The following is a 15,817-nucleotide window of genomic DNA, read 5'->3' on the forward strand; positions in this document are numbered from 1 at the left end:
GCTCCAGCCCACTTGTGAATTTTAGCTGTGTGGTGCCAAAAGCCAGCAGAGTTTCTCTCTCCCACTTCCTGCTCTTACAAGAGGGGAGGAGGGAGCAAAAAATTCATCAGCTCAGGGCAACTCTGCTTCCTCCACTCCAGTGAACAACAAGGACGGTATGGTGCCTCCACTCCTCTCTCCATCAGTATTTGCCCAGGGAAAATGCTAAGAAGTGCATCCCTCCTCCCCCATCCTGGAATGAAAAGATGGGACCCCACTGCATCTACTGCAGGTCTGGGAGAGTGGGGTGAAGAACCCAAGAGGAGCAGAGAGGAGGGGCTGAACTGAGGGGGTGGGGCTGGATGGGGACAGAACTGGTAGGGGGTTAGAGGACAGGCTTAATTGCTGGCCAGGGGATGGGCAGATGTGGGGGTGAGAGCTCCCGCAGCAGGGGCCAACATCACCCTACCCAATACATTTGGGAGAGAGGGCAACACTAATTTACACATGCGCTTGTGATGGGTGGGGAGAGTTCAAAAAATCATCAGACAGACAGAAAACACAATATAATAGGATTTATCTTTGCGGGGAAGGGACAATCTTATAATTAGGTGGGGCCTGACTCTTGATTTTTGATCTCTGGGGTTGGCAATACTGCCCGTGGACATACCCATCAGTTGTCAGATTTGGACTAAATAAAATTCTATTGTAAGAGTTTGTAATCAGAGTTTAGACACAGCATATTGGGTAAAGACCATGGAAGCGCTGAAGGTAGATACATGGGTTATCACAAAAGATCATATGGTTGCCCTGGTTACTTTTGCATCTCTCTTACTGGCACTGTTAAAAAGTATACTTTTTTTCAGTGTGTGTGTTTATGCACTAACAGGAATGGTGGTAGGGGGTGGTTGGAAGAAGAGTGGAAAGGAAAGGAACTACTAATGAATTAGGTCCCAATCCTGTACTGAGAGCCATAGGGATTTCATTGGGGCTTCTCACTGCCTAAGGAGTCTGCTAGGATCAGTGCATTGGTTTTCCATGTAGGACCGAAGCCTTAATGTCTATATTTTTGATGGAACAAGAACAATACAAACACTATGAATGGAAATTCACCCAGGTGCTGAGAAGTAGTGCAAGGTCTTTCAGATATTTAAGTCACATCTTGGGTTTGCATGCTGGAGATCAGGAGTTGAGAAGGCCATGGGGTTTGTCTGTGCAGACACCTAGTGTACAGAAAGCCAGGGAGCAAATCTACAGTGCATTAGCTTGTAACTAACTGTGTGGATCCTGCAGCTGTGCAGTAAAAGTTCCATAGTGTGCTTTGATGTAAACAGTAGTACATCAAAGTGCACTACAGAAGTTTTAGTGTGTGATAGCAAGGTCCGCGCAGTAACTTAGTGCAGGGCAAGCTAGTGGTCTGTACATTTGCACCCTGGCTTACCAGGTAGTAAGTCTCCACGTAGACAAGCCCTGTGGTCTGCACACAAGCCCCACAAAAATAGCTTAGATGGAGAGGGCCAAGGAGGAGGGACATGGGATTGTTTACATGGATATTGTGTCCCCAACATGCTATGTAAGTGGCTGGAGTAGCAGATTCTCTAGGCAGTGCTGCTGCCCCATGCTCATGGCCCTGGCTTGGTGATGTTGGATTTAACCTTCCTTTTGCCCCGGTGTAAGTGTTTGTGTATCATTCAGTTACAATACTTGGATTTTATGCTGGTGAAGTGAAATTCATCTTGTAGGAGAACTAATTAGCACAATCCAGATATAGTTACATTATATCTTCCTTTAAAATAGAAGAACCAAAAGTTGTATTTGGTCTGTGTACTATAGGTACACATTTACGAAACGACTTTAGTAATTACTTTTTTAAAGTAACTGTAAGATGTTATCCATATGAAAAAACAAAGAGTAAATTTGTGTTTCTGATCTTTGCTGATGGAATTATCCCAGGGTGTGTCATACTCAAATAGCTGTACCTAAGGACAACAGGAAATCCCAAAAGATCTTTCTTTGTGAGTCTGTTCATGTGAGGCTAGCTCAGAACCTTAACTCTTAATATTTTAAAATAATATTTGGTGGTGTGGTTTTTTTTGGTTTTTTTTTAATACTGCCATTACAGATTTCTAGTCACTTTGTCAAATTCTGGCTTGTGTAACTGTTGACTTAGCATGGGTGTAACTGAAGATAGAATTTAGCTTCATGATTTTATATTACTGCTCTACAAAATATCCACTGCTCTACAATATAGCCAATTGACCTCCCATAGGTCTTGCATTGTATTTCCTTTACTGCTGCTGAGAATATTGTAACACCCTTTGATTTGACAGATATTATTTCTCCATGTGTTTCCTTTAATGATTATTATGATTTGTACATTTATCCACACTCAGTGCTATGGATTGCATATTAGAAGAACTACTTAAATGATTTACTATATTTTGGTTTAGTAACCTTTTATTTTTTTTTTCTGCATACCAATTTCAGCAAAGTTAGAAACTTTGCTTTCAGGGCCACCCACTAGGTGGTTTATATCAATAATAAAGCCACTAAAGTTTCATCTTTGTGCATAGAGGTACCCCACTGACCTCTTTCTATCTTGAAAAGGTTCCATCTACTGCTGGATTCCTTCCTACTGACAGCTTTCAGCCTACAGTGCCTCTTTTCATCTGTTTTCTTGACTTAAGAATTAATTATTTAAATTTGTCAAACATTCTCTGAAAATGTAAGTACATCCGGATGTATTTCCCCTAAAAGCTGCTCTAAAAATGATTATAAAATTTCTAGCCCGGCATTTCTGCACATATAGTTTTTTTTGACATTCACAAATGCATAGAACTATGTTAGAACAGCCATACTGTATCCGACCAATGGTCCATCCAACCTGGTATCCTGTCTCTGACAATGACCAGTGCCATATGTTTCAGAGGGAATAAACAGAACAGGGCAATTTCAGGTGATCCATTTCCTATAATCCAGTTCCAGCTTCTGGCAGTTAGGTACACAGAGAGCATAGGGTTGCTTCCCTGACCATCTTGGCTAATAGCCATTTATGGACATATCCCCCATGAACTTATCTCAATCTTTTTTGAACCCATTTATACTTTTGGTCTTCACAACATCCCATGGCAAGGAGTTCCACAGGCTTACTCTGAGTTAAACCTGCTGCCTATAAATTTCATCAGATTGACCCTTCGTTCTTGTTAAATGAAGGGGGTAAACAACCCTTCTTATCCTTTCTTCACACCATTCATGATTTTATAGACTTCTATATATCGTCCCTTAGTCATGTTTTCTAAACTGAACAGTCCCAGTCTTTTAAATCTCTCCTCATACAGAAGCTGTTTCATTCCCCTAATCTTTTTTTGTTGCCCTTCTCTGCATCTTTTACAATTGTAATATCTTTCCTGAGATAGGATGACCAAAACTACACATAGTATTCAAGGTCTAGATGTACCTTAGATTTATATAGTTGCATTATGATATTTTGTTTTTTCTGTCCCTTTCCTAATAACTTTTGACTGTTGCTGCACTTTCAGCAGATATTTCCAGGAAACTATTCATGACTCCAAGATCTTTCTTGAGTAGAAATGTCTTATTTAGACAATGTCATTTTGTATGTATAGATGGAATTATTTTTTCTAATATACGTTATTTCCCACTTACCAACATTAATTTTCCTCTGCCATTTGGTCACCCAATTTAGTGATCCCTTTGTAACTGTTCGCAGTTGGCTTTGGACTTAACTATTCTGAATAATTTTGTATTGTCTGCAGATTTTGCCACCTCACTGTTCACCCTTTTTCCAGATCATTAATGAATATGTTGAACAGTGCAGATCCTAACATAGATCATTGGGGAGGATGCTGCTATTTACCTCTCTTCATTAACTAATGAGTTAAAATCACTACATTATCTTCATATAATAATATTTATAAAAGATGAACAGGCTTTTATCCCATTCTCTACTACGCTAACATAATTTAATTCTCATAATAAATATTGGAATAAACTGTCCATCACACTCCAACAAATATGCCCCAGCAGACATAGTAACAAAATAAAAATCTCTCCATAGCAGGCAAAATAATCCTCTACTTTTCAGCCCATTCTCTCCCCAAAAGACCAGGGAATAGATGGGCTTTACAATATGTTTGAAAAGTTACAAAATCTGGGCTCTGGTAGACGAAGTGAGAAGTGAATTCCAAAGTCAGGTACTGTACACAAGGAGTGCTCTTCCAACACCTCCTTCTCATTTGTATTGAGAAAGCTCACGCTTAAATGCCTCGGATCTCAACCACTGCAGTATGATGCCATACACTGCTTCCCACCTCCCTTCTACCCCTGCCCTTGCCAGCACAGCCTATTTGCTGTGTCTCTGGCTTTGAGATGCTGCTGCTATTTATTTTATTTGGTGTGAGTTATCTCCTTACCTGAGTAATGTACTGGGCAATATCATACAGGATTGATTTCCCACCCCACTGCTCCTCTTGCTGTACTCTTGTGCCTTCCTTGTTTTGACATATTTTTTTCTAACTTTTTTAACTGATTATGCTTCCTGTGTACTTTACTAACATCTCTTCACTTTCTAATAGCAAATTGCACTTCCATAAGTGCCTCTGTGAAGAGCAAAATGGGAGTTTCTGAAAATTAGATGGCAGATCAGAGATTTCTGCATTAAACTTATAAAACTTAACTGGAGCATACTATATTTTTCAAAAAGGTCACAAATTTGTGATTGACTATTTTGCGTATAACACTGAAGACAATTCTAGCCCCTTACCTGCATTGGAAAAAATGTGCTTTAACATTTCCAATTCCTTTTGTAAATCCTAGCACATTTGCACTGCATCCTATTGCTTACTTTGATGATTCCAAAGAAAATTGTAATGTTGTCAGTCTTTTAGGTCCATAAACCCTTCAACCTTTTGAATAAATTCATTGAGTAAACTATTGTAATACCAGGATACAAGTAACTGTATTTAAAACAATTGATTACATTTATTAATGAGAGAAAGGATGGATTTGGGGGTAAAACATAGGAATGAGACTCAGGAGGGCTAGATTCTCTTCCCAATTGTGCCAATGCCTTCCTGTGTTAGTTTGGTAAAGTCAGTCTTAACTTCTCTGACTTAGTTTCCCAGTCTGTAAAATTGGAATAATAGTACTTCTCTATGTCACAAGAATGAGGAAAGCTTGAATATTTGAAGTTTGTAAATGCATGAGACTCTCTGTTGTAAAGTCCTATATAATAGAAAGGTGTTATTTATGGTATAGATATATCACCTAATAATATAAAAGCATAAACTATATCCCCATGTAAAGAGTGGAATTTAGTTTTCAATCTGATAATCATAGTTCTTTAATAAAAATTTCCTCAGATCTGTATATGTGAAATTTATATTTATATGCTTCCAAGTCTGATTTTAGACTTCTTAGTCTACAAAGAGGCAATAGAGAGCACCTTTAATTCCTTCAAATGTATTAGAATCATCCTCTTCACCATATATATGCATGAGTGTTAGGTAGCAGAGAGTTCTACAGTTTCATTAAACACACAAGTGAACACTGGGCCCATTTGAGTCATATAGCTATGTCCCAGTCTTGCAAACATTTAAATATGTGCTTAAAGTTAATCGCCTAAGTAGTCGTACTGAAGTCAGTGAAACAACTTGTGTGTTTAAAATTAAGCACCTTCTAAATGTAAGTGCATGCAGGACTTCATTTACTCTGATGCTTTTTCAAAAGACAAATGGCTTCCCTGATTCAGGCCAGGCCTACATATTTTGACTCACGTACCCAAAGCTTTGAGAGGTATGTGTCACCTTGTACTGTTGAACCCTTAGTATAAATAAGAACATTTTGTCTACACAAGTTATACTGATTTAAATATCTGGAATAAATGTAGTGATGGAATTGTATAGTGAAGCCAGGTACTGTTCCCTTAACTCTGTTCTTAAGTTTGCTGAAGGATAATGAGTCATCATAGATAACATGTTTGAATTAGGTACACCTTTTTTGTTGCCAAGTCTGAAATTTTGATCTGAAATCTGAAATGACAGATGAAATATTTTTAATATTAAGTCTTCATTTTCTTTCAATCTGATTCTAAGATGTGGCAGAAAGTTCTATAAGGAAGGTGGAATGTGATATATATATTTTAATGGCCAACCATACTATGTGGAGGAGAATTAATATATCAAGAAGTAGGAGCAAATACTGATTCAAGTGCACACCACATAACTAACTCTGAGGTCATCTTCTTTTGAATGGAAATAGCAACATTTACACATTAATAGGCTTGAAATCCATTTGAAGGCTTCAGGAGATGCAGAGTGCACCTTTGCTATACTGCCTGGAAATGAAAAACGGGGCACTTGTTCACAAGGTGTTCAATGGTTTGCAACTTTCTGCATTTGAACTATGGTGAATCCTTGATTCTCCACTTGTGCATCAGGTGCATGCATCTTTCATGTAATGTCCATGGTGGTTGTCCATTTCAGGGGAGCAAGAAAAGAGGTGGTTCACTGTGGGATCATCTATGAAGTGTTTGTTTACATCAGAGCCTGACCATTGCATCCTCTAGGTGTCTTCTGGGTTGAAGTTAGATGACACAAGCTCTTCTATCCAGAATGGTTGGTGGGACTTTAAGGCAAGTGTGAAGTGGATGAACAAGGTTGTCATGAAGCAGGAGTTTGCTTGTACTCATGCAACATAGCCATCTCTTGGCTGATGGTAGGGGGGAGGGATGTTTGTGAGCCCTGGAGTGGACTTAAGGGTATTCATTACCAGTCTCATAGCTACATTTAGCTGGATATCAACAAGGTCCATGTGTGTGCTTCTTCCCTAAACAGGTGCACAGTACTCAGCTGTGGAATAAACTAAAACCAGAGTTGCTGTTTGTTTCATTTAAGCATCACAACCCCAGCTAGAACCTACTAGCTTTTGGATTATATTGAGGTGACTATATGTTTTATGGCTCACCTGCTTCAGATGTTGATAGGTAAAGATGCAATCAAGGGTGACTCCTAGATAGCAAGGGTTAGGATCATGGGCAATCACCTTGGTACAAAAGTTTACGCACCACATCCTCTTAGCTTGAGAATTGTGAAGATGGAAAACTGACGACACTGTTTTTAATGGTTTGGGTTTGAACTGCCAGTAATGAAAGTAGTTTTCCATTCTCTTCAGATCATCAAGGGTGTATTCTCCTTCCTTCCTTGAGTGTCACTGTCTGTGTCGTTAGTGCCAGGTCATCCACATAAATGAACTTTTGGCATGTCGTTTTGGGCACATCTCTTGAATATAAGCTAAGAAGGGATGGTTCTAGTAGTGATCCCTGTGGCTGGCCATTGTGCAGGTTCTACTTCTTGCTAAACTGACTTCAGAGATAGAATGTGGAAAGTTCTGTCTGAAAGCATTGACCTAATGAGTCAAAATGTGTGGTTGCATTGAAGCAGGTTGGATAGCTTCAGCAGCAGGATCTTGGGCCAGCTGGTGTCATAGGCTGAAGACAAGCCTATAAAAGCTGCAGCTGTTTTAAGCTTCCTCTGTGGTGTTTCCTGCTCATCTAATAAATGTATCCATCTGTCATCCAGCATCTGAGAGTGAAGGATGCTGAAGCATGTTTATTAGCAAGTAGTACATGTTTTATTAGTCTGCATGCATACAATTGGTATACGTCAGTATATGCTGGACCAGCTCCCCATAGATTCTTCCAAACTCTTTTGTACTTCTTCTCTAGCACTCCGAAACCCTGCCAAATGTCATCTTAATGATTTTATCTTCTATGTAGAGCAATAGATGGATTTTAAAAATCCTTCATAAAGTTATATTTTATTGTATTTTAGTAGGCAGGACGGCAATCGCCGTATCATGCAGTAAGTAGCTTTATATGTTAGTTTTAAGATACATGTGTGTGCTTTTTCCTAAGAAATCTTCACTTTGGTCAAGCACTTGTACCATTATTATCACTTTCTTGTCCTTGTGTCTCTCTCTTGTACTAAATGAATTTATGTAATAGCTGTTGACTTTTCTCCAGGTTATCCCTGCTTTTGGCACTGTTAGCCTAAGTCAGACAAGACTTTTCTACACTACTGACCTTACAGTGGCACAGCTATACCACTGCAGCTGCGCAGCTGTAAGATCTCCTGGTTAGCCAGTCTATGCCAACAGGGGAGAGCATCTCCCCCCGACATTGCGCTATCCACACTGGTGCTTTTGTTGGTGAAAATGTATGTCGGGGCAGGGGTGTGTCTTTTCACACACCTGACCAACATAAGTTTTACAGGCAAAAGTGCTAAGACACATGCAAAATCATTTTATATTTTTTGTTGTTATTTCTTTTTATCTCCCTGCTATTCTGAAGATAACTGAACTTTCCTTACATCACTTGTCTTCAGAGCCTACATTTAAGAAAATCTTGTTGCTGCCTGACATTCTGTGCATTTTATTCTCATTTTTCACTTTTGTTCCTCTGGTGTAAAAGGATTGGTGGCAGGGGACTAAGGAAGCTAGGAAACTACAGATGAAGTGGCTTTTTTTTAAAATGAAGCTTCTGTATTGACAGAATGGTAGATGCAATCAGGCTATCTTGAATAATGTTTCCATTAAGTGTCTGTACTTCTAGGTGGAAAAGAATGCATGATTTTTGTTTTTTCTTTAAAGTAGAAATATGTGGGTTTGTGAGGAGACTGGTAAGAGAAGACTGGGCACTTGAAGAAATAGGATTCTACTATTACCTGTTTGGCCTATGGACTTCTGCCTGTGAACATTTTTGTAAAATGAATTATTTCTTCTATAATATGTGAATGTAACAATGTAGGCAGGCCTAAAAGAAAAGGGCGAGTGAGAATCAGACGCTCTTTCTGGGAGTTTGTCCAATAAACTATCAGATGCCTTGGGTTTTGTTTCTTTGTTTGCAGGTTTTTTTCAGTATATGTGAGAGAGCATATGTACACAGGGAGGCACTAAAGTTGAAGAGGAAAAAATGCTTTATACCATTTTATAAGTTGATATGTTACAAGTATTTTTTTAGCTAGCAAGAAAAAAAACATACAGACAAACTAATCTAGAAGGGTGATTATTTTTAATTATAGTATACTTTAGTTCCAGACTCTGGGTTTAAAGAGCAGTGTGTCCTTGCACTGCCCTAAGAGCAGACCAGGGATTGAATTGACTCAGCAAGTTACCATTGATGCCTTGCTCTGTGGGGGATGTTAACTGTGCTAACTTTTTACCTGGCTCAGATTACTTATCTCTATGCACAGGCAAAGCTATTCTGAGCAATGCATTTGAGAGGCGGAGTCAAGACTGTGCCCGTCTCCTCTTTCTATGCATCCACTCCCTTCCATACTGTGATCTGGGGTTCAGGTAGCCCAGAGGAGAGAGCATAAGAAAGTTATTGGCCAAGTGGAGTGAGGCTTATTTTCAGCTTGATGTTACTTCTGTTTGTGTGTGTAATGTGATAACTTGGAACAATGCATCCAATCAATACCAACGTTTAAAAAAAATTATACTGAATGAAACATATCATTAAATCTCAAACTAAACTGTTTCATTTGTGTGTTTGTTTAAAATTTTACTATTTAAATTTTTATTGCTTTTCCTAGAGGAAAGAGACAGTCATTTACCTTTCTGTATTTTTCACTAACAGCTTTTTATGTTCCTGAATACTTCATGGTATTTCCAATAGAATTATGTAATTTTACAACTTGTCAAAGCTGCAAAACCAGACAATACTATATAATACATTAGGGTGGAGGTTACTGTGATATGATAGTATAGGTACCCGACGAGGGAAGGGACAGAAAAGGAAGACAGGTTAGGTGGAATAGAGTTTTGGCATTCTTGGAGCAGTCTTAATATATTTATATCCAAATGTATCTAGAAAGTGGTCTAAATATCTTTGAATTAATATATATGATATATATGGCGACAAGCTATTCTTTCTTTGTCTGCTAACTGTCAGATCTGACTGTCATTCCTCTATTCTGGCCATTAACATAACCTTCTATTTTTTTAAAATATTGTGCTTGGTGATCATTGGAGCCCTCAAGAATAAAAGTCCTTACGGCAGAGTTAAACCCACCTTAACAAGAAAGTATCCTAAGATATAACTTTTGGTTTGGCTTTTGAAATCAAGCATCATTTTAATTCTCATATCTACCTCTTTTCACAGTTGCCTGACTGTTGGTAATTCTCATAGTATATATATCAGGGTCTGTATTTCCCTACAAAGATCAGAGGACAAAGCTTTTGTCTTGTGCAATCACTGCAAAGTGCAGTACATTTTGAATAAAACCTTTTGTTGTGTTGAGCAAAGCCTGAAATCCACAGAGGCATTTTTAACATTACATAATATGTTCTGCTGTTGGAATTCTTTTAAGAGCTATGACAAATCTTCTTCCCGCACTTTCACAAAGAAGTCTAGACCAATGGAGCTTTTCTTTATTAACAAAGTCTATGTAGTAGGTGTGGGCTTGGGGAGTTTATGAAACATTTCTAAAATTCACAATAGTTCTGGTGGCTTTTGGCAGTCCTAGGGCATATGAGCCAAATTGATATGTAGCAAGTGTATTAGCGGTAGGTACACCACTCCATTGAGAGTGGCTGGTCATAGCACTGCTTTAGTGTTAGAAAAGGAACAAAGCTCTCATCACTGACTAATTGAGAAATCTATATGATGCTCCTGCTCAGCCAGTTCCTTCAAATTATAGGTTTGTTCCCAATAAGCAAATCTGGTTTGCCCCATGTAGATGCTTTTGCAAGACGAACAGAATGAAATTGGTACCTCTTAGCTTTACAAAGGGTCAGGGTTATCTTAGCTATCATTGTAGGCACCTAATTTTGGTCTTCATCAGTTGGGGGAAAAAAATGGAGCCAGACAGATGCATTAATACTTGTATTCTTTCCACCAATGTAGATATGAGTGTAAGTGTGCTGGCATCAGTCTGACATCTGACGTGATAAAAGCATAATAGTAATTTTATATGTCTAGGAGCTTAAACATTTCCGCTCTCCACTTGTTTATCAGGAGTTGGAATTTTTTAATGATAGTAGTGGGTGTTGACCAGGGCCTCATAGGAAGGCTTTAATAATGCTGTTAAAATTTCTTAAAGTAAGATAGGATTATATATAGGCATGCTTCTTAGAATATAGAGGATTCTAGGCAGAAAACTCACTTTCATTGTGTTAATTCCTCCCAACAGGCTCAGGGATAGAGGATGCGCCCTATTTGTATCTCTAACCATTTGAGAGAGTACAGGATCTGGGTGGTATCTTCACCAGTTTATTAATATTCTTGGTACTCTTATACCTAAGTACTTACTTGACTCAGTTTGCCTTAGGAAATTCCATTTTAAAAAAAATAAAATTGAAGTAAATTTTGAATTGAAATGCCATTTTGAATTTAAAAAATCAAAACACTTCAGTATTTTCAGAACATTTAAAAATTACTGAAACAATTCAACAGAATCAATACAAATTTGTGGAATGTTTCATTTGACCCAAATTTGCATTTTTTAGCAAAAAAAAAAAGTTTCTTCTCGTTCATAGGTCTAAAGAACGAGAGTTCTGTGGCACTTTAAAGACTAACAAATGTAATATTTGCCGGCATAAGCTTTCGAGAGACTTCAGCTCTCTTCTTCAGATGCAGTAATAAAGAAAATAGGTAACACAGAGGCATCTTATAGATATCCAGGTGCATTGCGAGCAATGGGGGTCTCCGGTACTTAAGACCTAATGACGACCATTGAGTAGGAGGTGAGAATGGGTGAGCAAAGTAATTTACCTTTGGTAGTGAGACAACCACTCCAAGTCTCCGTTTAAACCCAGTTTGAATGTGTCAAGTTTGCAGATCATTTCTAATTCAGCAGTTTCTCTTTGGAGTCTGTTTTTGGAGTTTTTTTTGGAGAAGTACAGCAAGTTTCAGGTCAGAGACAGAATGCCCTGGGGAATTAAAGTGTTTTCCCACTGATTTATGGATGTTATTATTTTTTATGTCTGATTTGTGTCCATTTATCCTTGTGCGTAGTGATAGTCCAGTTTGGCCAATGTACATTGCAGAGGGGCATTGCTGGCACATGATGGCATATATAACATTAGTGGATATGAGGGTGAATGAGCCTCTTATGGTGTGATTGATGTGGTTAGGACCAGTGATGATGTCATTAGAGACAATTTATGGGCAGAGCTGACAGCGGGGTTTGTTGCAGGGATAGGTTCCTGGGTAGGATTTTTTGTAGGGTGTATGGTTGCTGGTGAGTATTTGCTTCAGGTTGGGGGGCTGTCTAAGCCAGGATGGGTCTGCCACCCACTGCCTGAGTGAGAGATGGATCATCTGCTAGGATAGGTTGTAAATCTTTAATGATGTGTTAGAGAGATTTTAGCTGGGGACTGTAGGTTGTTGGCATACTGTGGGACAACTGTGTTGTAGGTATACTGTGGGACAACTGGGTTAGTCTTGACCCACAACTATTTCAGATTTGGAACCAATCTATACCTCCAAGTCAGTGGCACAGCTATGGGCACCCGCATGGCCCCACATATTGTTGGCGTACAGAACCCCACTGGCCATCACCAGACAATTTTTATCAGAAATGGTTCATGCCCTTTTAGGGCAAAATATTGACCCATACCTTCATCCATCTGATAAAGTGACCCAAACATCTATCCCTTTGTCTCATTTGGAATGATTTCTCCAGCACTACTTTCATCCCCATTCTACTCCTAAACCTTCTCCCACTAGATCTCCCTCTGCCCCCTGTCAATACCTGATCTTTTCTCACATCCATAATTTAAGTAAGGCTATGCAGTTCTGGAGGCCTCTGTAATGGGACCTGGTAGGCTCTTCCCGGCAAATTTTCTGGCCTTTTGTCTGTGGTTTCCCCCTTCTTCCCCCGTATTACTAATACCTCAGGCTGCACAATTAATCTCGGAGAGCATACACTATACACTCTAGGGAGGGAGATGGAAAGAAACAGGGAAGCAATAAAAGGTCAGAAAATTTCCCCTGAGCAACCTACTAGATGCCATTACAGAGGCCTCTAGAGTGTAATTTATAATGAGTAGCAGTTGGGTCTAGCAGGGAGATTTCCGTACTGCTAGGGAGAGAGAGAGGGGGAGAGAGAGAGTGTGTGTATGTGTGAGAGAGTGCATGCTGTAGGTAGCTTAAATTAACATTAAAATAAACCTAAACCTTGAAACCTGTTGAATTTTTAATTTCACCATATTGTCACATCTACAGTATGGCTCTACATTCATTATCTTTGGTACTACTGTCTAATGCATCAGCCTGTAGAATTGTAACTCGTGAGTTTGCTCTAATGCTGGGTTTGACTTTTTTCTTTGAAGACCATGTGATGAAGCTGGCCTTTTCAGGCCCTAAGCTCTGGGAACAAGACTTCAGGATGTACATTTCTGAAGAAGAGTGTACTTGTAGTTTCACTCTTGCACTGGAGAAGAGGTGGCCCCAATAAGATGTCCAAAAACCTAAAAAAACTTGTTTGAAACAGATATTGTATATCAACTACAATACTACAGCACCCTGTACTGATTTTATTTCCTAGAGACCTACATTTTCCATCAAAGGATAACAGCCTATCTCCAGTGTGTCAGATAAGGAGCTTACTTCTATTTTTTTAGGAAACGAGGGCAAAACTATGACATCTGGAATCAAGAGGAGATGTCATTTAGCTATGTCAAAGAATTTATCAAGGATTCCAATGACCTAGTTTCCTGTTAAATCTCCAGGCTGTTGCTCAAGTTATGAGGACACTGGAAATGTTCTGCATCTTCAAAGGTTTCCAGATGGGGTTTATAACTTTTTTATTAATAAGAATAAAAATCCTATGTACTGAAATGTGAGACATAAAGTTTCTCATCCCAAACTAGAAAAATTTCCCCTTAATATCTGAAAAAAATACAATCACCTGCATTAAACTATTGATGGTGGGGGGGAGGGGAAATGAAATGTGTCAAGGAATATAGATTGATTTATGGGGGGAAAGGGGTCAAGGAAGAGAAGAAAAACTACATTATTTTACTCTTTACTTATTTTATAACTCTAAATAAAGTACATTTTAAAAATTGTGTTGGATGCTGCAGATGCACAATGAGCAATATATGCTAGTAAAGACAGATACAATTGGAACTACACAAATACCTTTGAAAATATTTTGATTAGTAGCACAGCAGCAAAACAATTTCACTGTACATGATCCCTGTTGTGCTATCTAAAAATAATTACCATATTTCAAAAGTGTTACATTATATTTTTAATAATGTATCTTCAGGCTTACATCATCTCATGGCACATTGCGCATGGTGGTAGGCCTGGCTACATACAGTTCATGAAGTATCTGGTTTCTAGTGAACATAAACTGTGACCTAATGGCTTTAGTGGGGGAAGACCTAGTATTGTATAATAGTTTATCTTAATGGCATTAGTTGTACTGCCAGACAAATTTTATGTACTATAGTAAACACTAAATTGAAATTGTGAAAAGTTGGACACCACTTATAATCTCAAATGCTGCATTTTTGCAGCAGACTTGCTTGAGTAGTTCTTCATGTGGCTATCACAGTTAATTCCAGCCATATGGTTGAATTTACAGTATTCTTTTTAACGTGTCAGTTTGTGAATGTAGGGATGGGGGTTAACATCTTCATTTGTACAGCTGTCATTAGTAAAGGGTGAACTGGCGTTCGGGGCAAATTTGCAGCTCTGTTATCTTTTGGATTTCGCTTTGAGCTATAGTTGTAACGCACTTCTGGAGAGAAAAAGCATTCTGTTCTTCACATACAGAGTAAGGAAGTTTGCAACTCTCACTATGGCTACGTCTACACTGAGCTCTTGTGCACATACTTGCACTAGCTCTCATCAAGCTAGCGTTCGTATAAATAGCAGTGTAATTGCAGTAGCACAGGAGGTGGCAGCAGAGGCACTGTAAGTAAAGGTGTGATTATAATATGGATAGGCACACACCCATACTCACCTTAATCTGTCTAGCACAGATAACAATATTAGTTTAGATGTGGCAGCGAAGGCATCAATGTGTGCTAGCAACTTGGGTATGAACCCAGGGTCCCCAGTGGCCTTGTACTTGGATGGCTAGCCCATACTGAAGCTGTGTTGCCACATCTTCACTACTATAATCCTCACTAGCTACATTAAAACTAGCTTGACTGTGCTACCTATGTTCCAGTAAAACATTCACTTGCTGTGTAGATCTATCCTTAGGCTATGTCTACACTACACATCACTGGCAGCAGTGGGTATGTGTAGCTACACACCACAGTGAAAAGCAAACTGCATCCACACAATGATGTGTAGCTGCAAGTGTCCGTGAAAGAGTCTGGCAGCATGGAAAAGCTTTAGCAACTCCCACATCTAGAACTTTTTACTATAGCAAGGAGAGGTTCTGGCAGGGAGGAGGTAGCAAGGAACCTCCTTCCCCCTTTCACCTTTCCCCCCATAGAGACTTTCTCTGCTGCAGGGAAACACTTCAGCAATAAGAAGCTGGCAAAGGATTTCTGCACTGCCAAAGTCTTTCCCTGTGGTGGGGAAGGTCTCCAGCAGTGTGGAATTGACTGACCTTTTCCCTGCTACTGGAGACTTTCTCTATGGCAGACAGTTGCATGAGCCTTTTTGTGCTGTCTCCCCCTGCCAGAGCCTTTTGCTGCTGCCAGAGTCTCTTCCTGGGACAGGGAAAGGTTCCAGTGGTGGGGAGGCAGAGGGACACTATACTACTGAAAATAACCATGTAGCTGGCATGGCATTGCTTGAGCAAATAAAACTCTGTAGGGTACGTACCCACCCCATTCAGGTATGTCCTTT

At 39.2% G+C, this 15,817-nt stretch overlaps 1 protein-coding gene across 2 annotated transcripts in view; it reads left to right on the forward strand.

The window, feature by feature from the left end:
- CADM2 (cell adhesion molecule 2) overlaps positions 1–15,817 on the forward strand; it is a 908,788-nt gene that overhangs the window by 649,266 nt on the left and 243,705 nt on the right. The window lies entirely within an intron of this gene.

The sequence above is a fragment of the Emydura macquarii genome, unplaced genomic scaffold, assembly GCF_026122565.2.
Source record: "Emydura macquarii macquarii isolate MOO-44397 ecotype Brisbane River unplaced genomic scaffold, CSIRO-AGI_Emac_v2 contig_75, whole genome shotgun sequence".
Lineage (NCBI taxonomy): Eukaryota > Metazoa > Chordata > Testudines > Chelidae > Emydura > Emydura macquarii.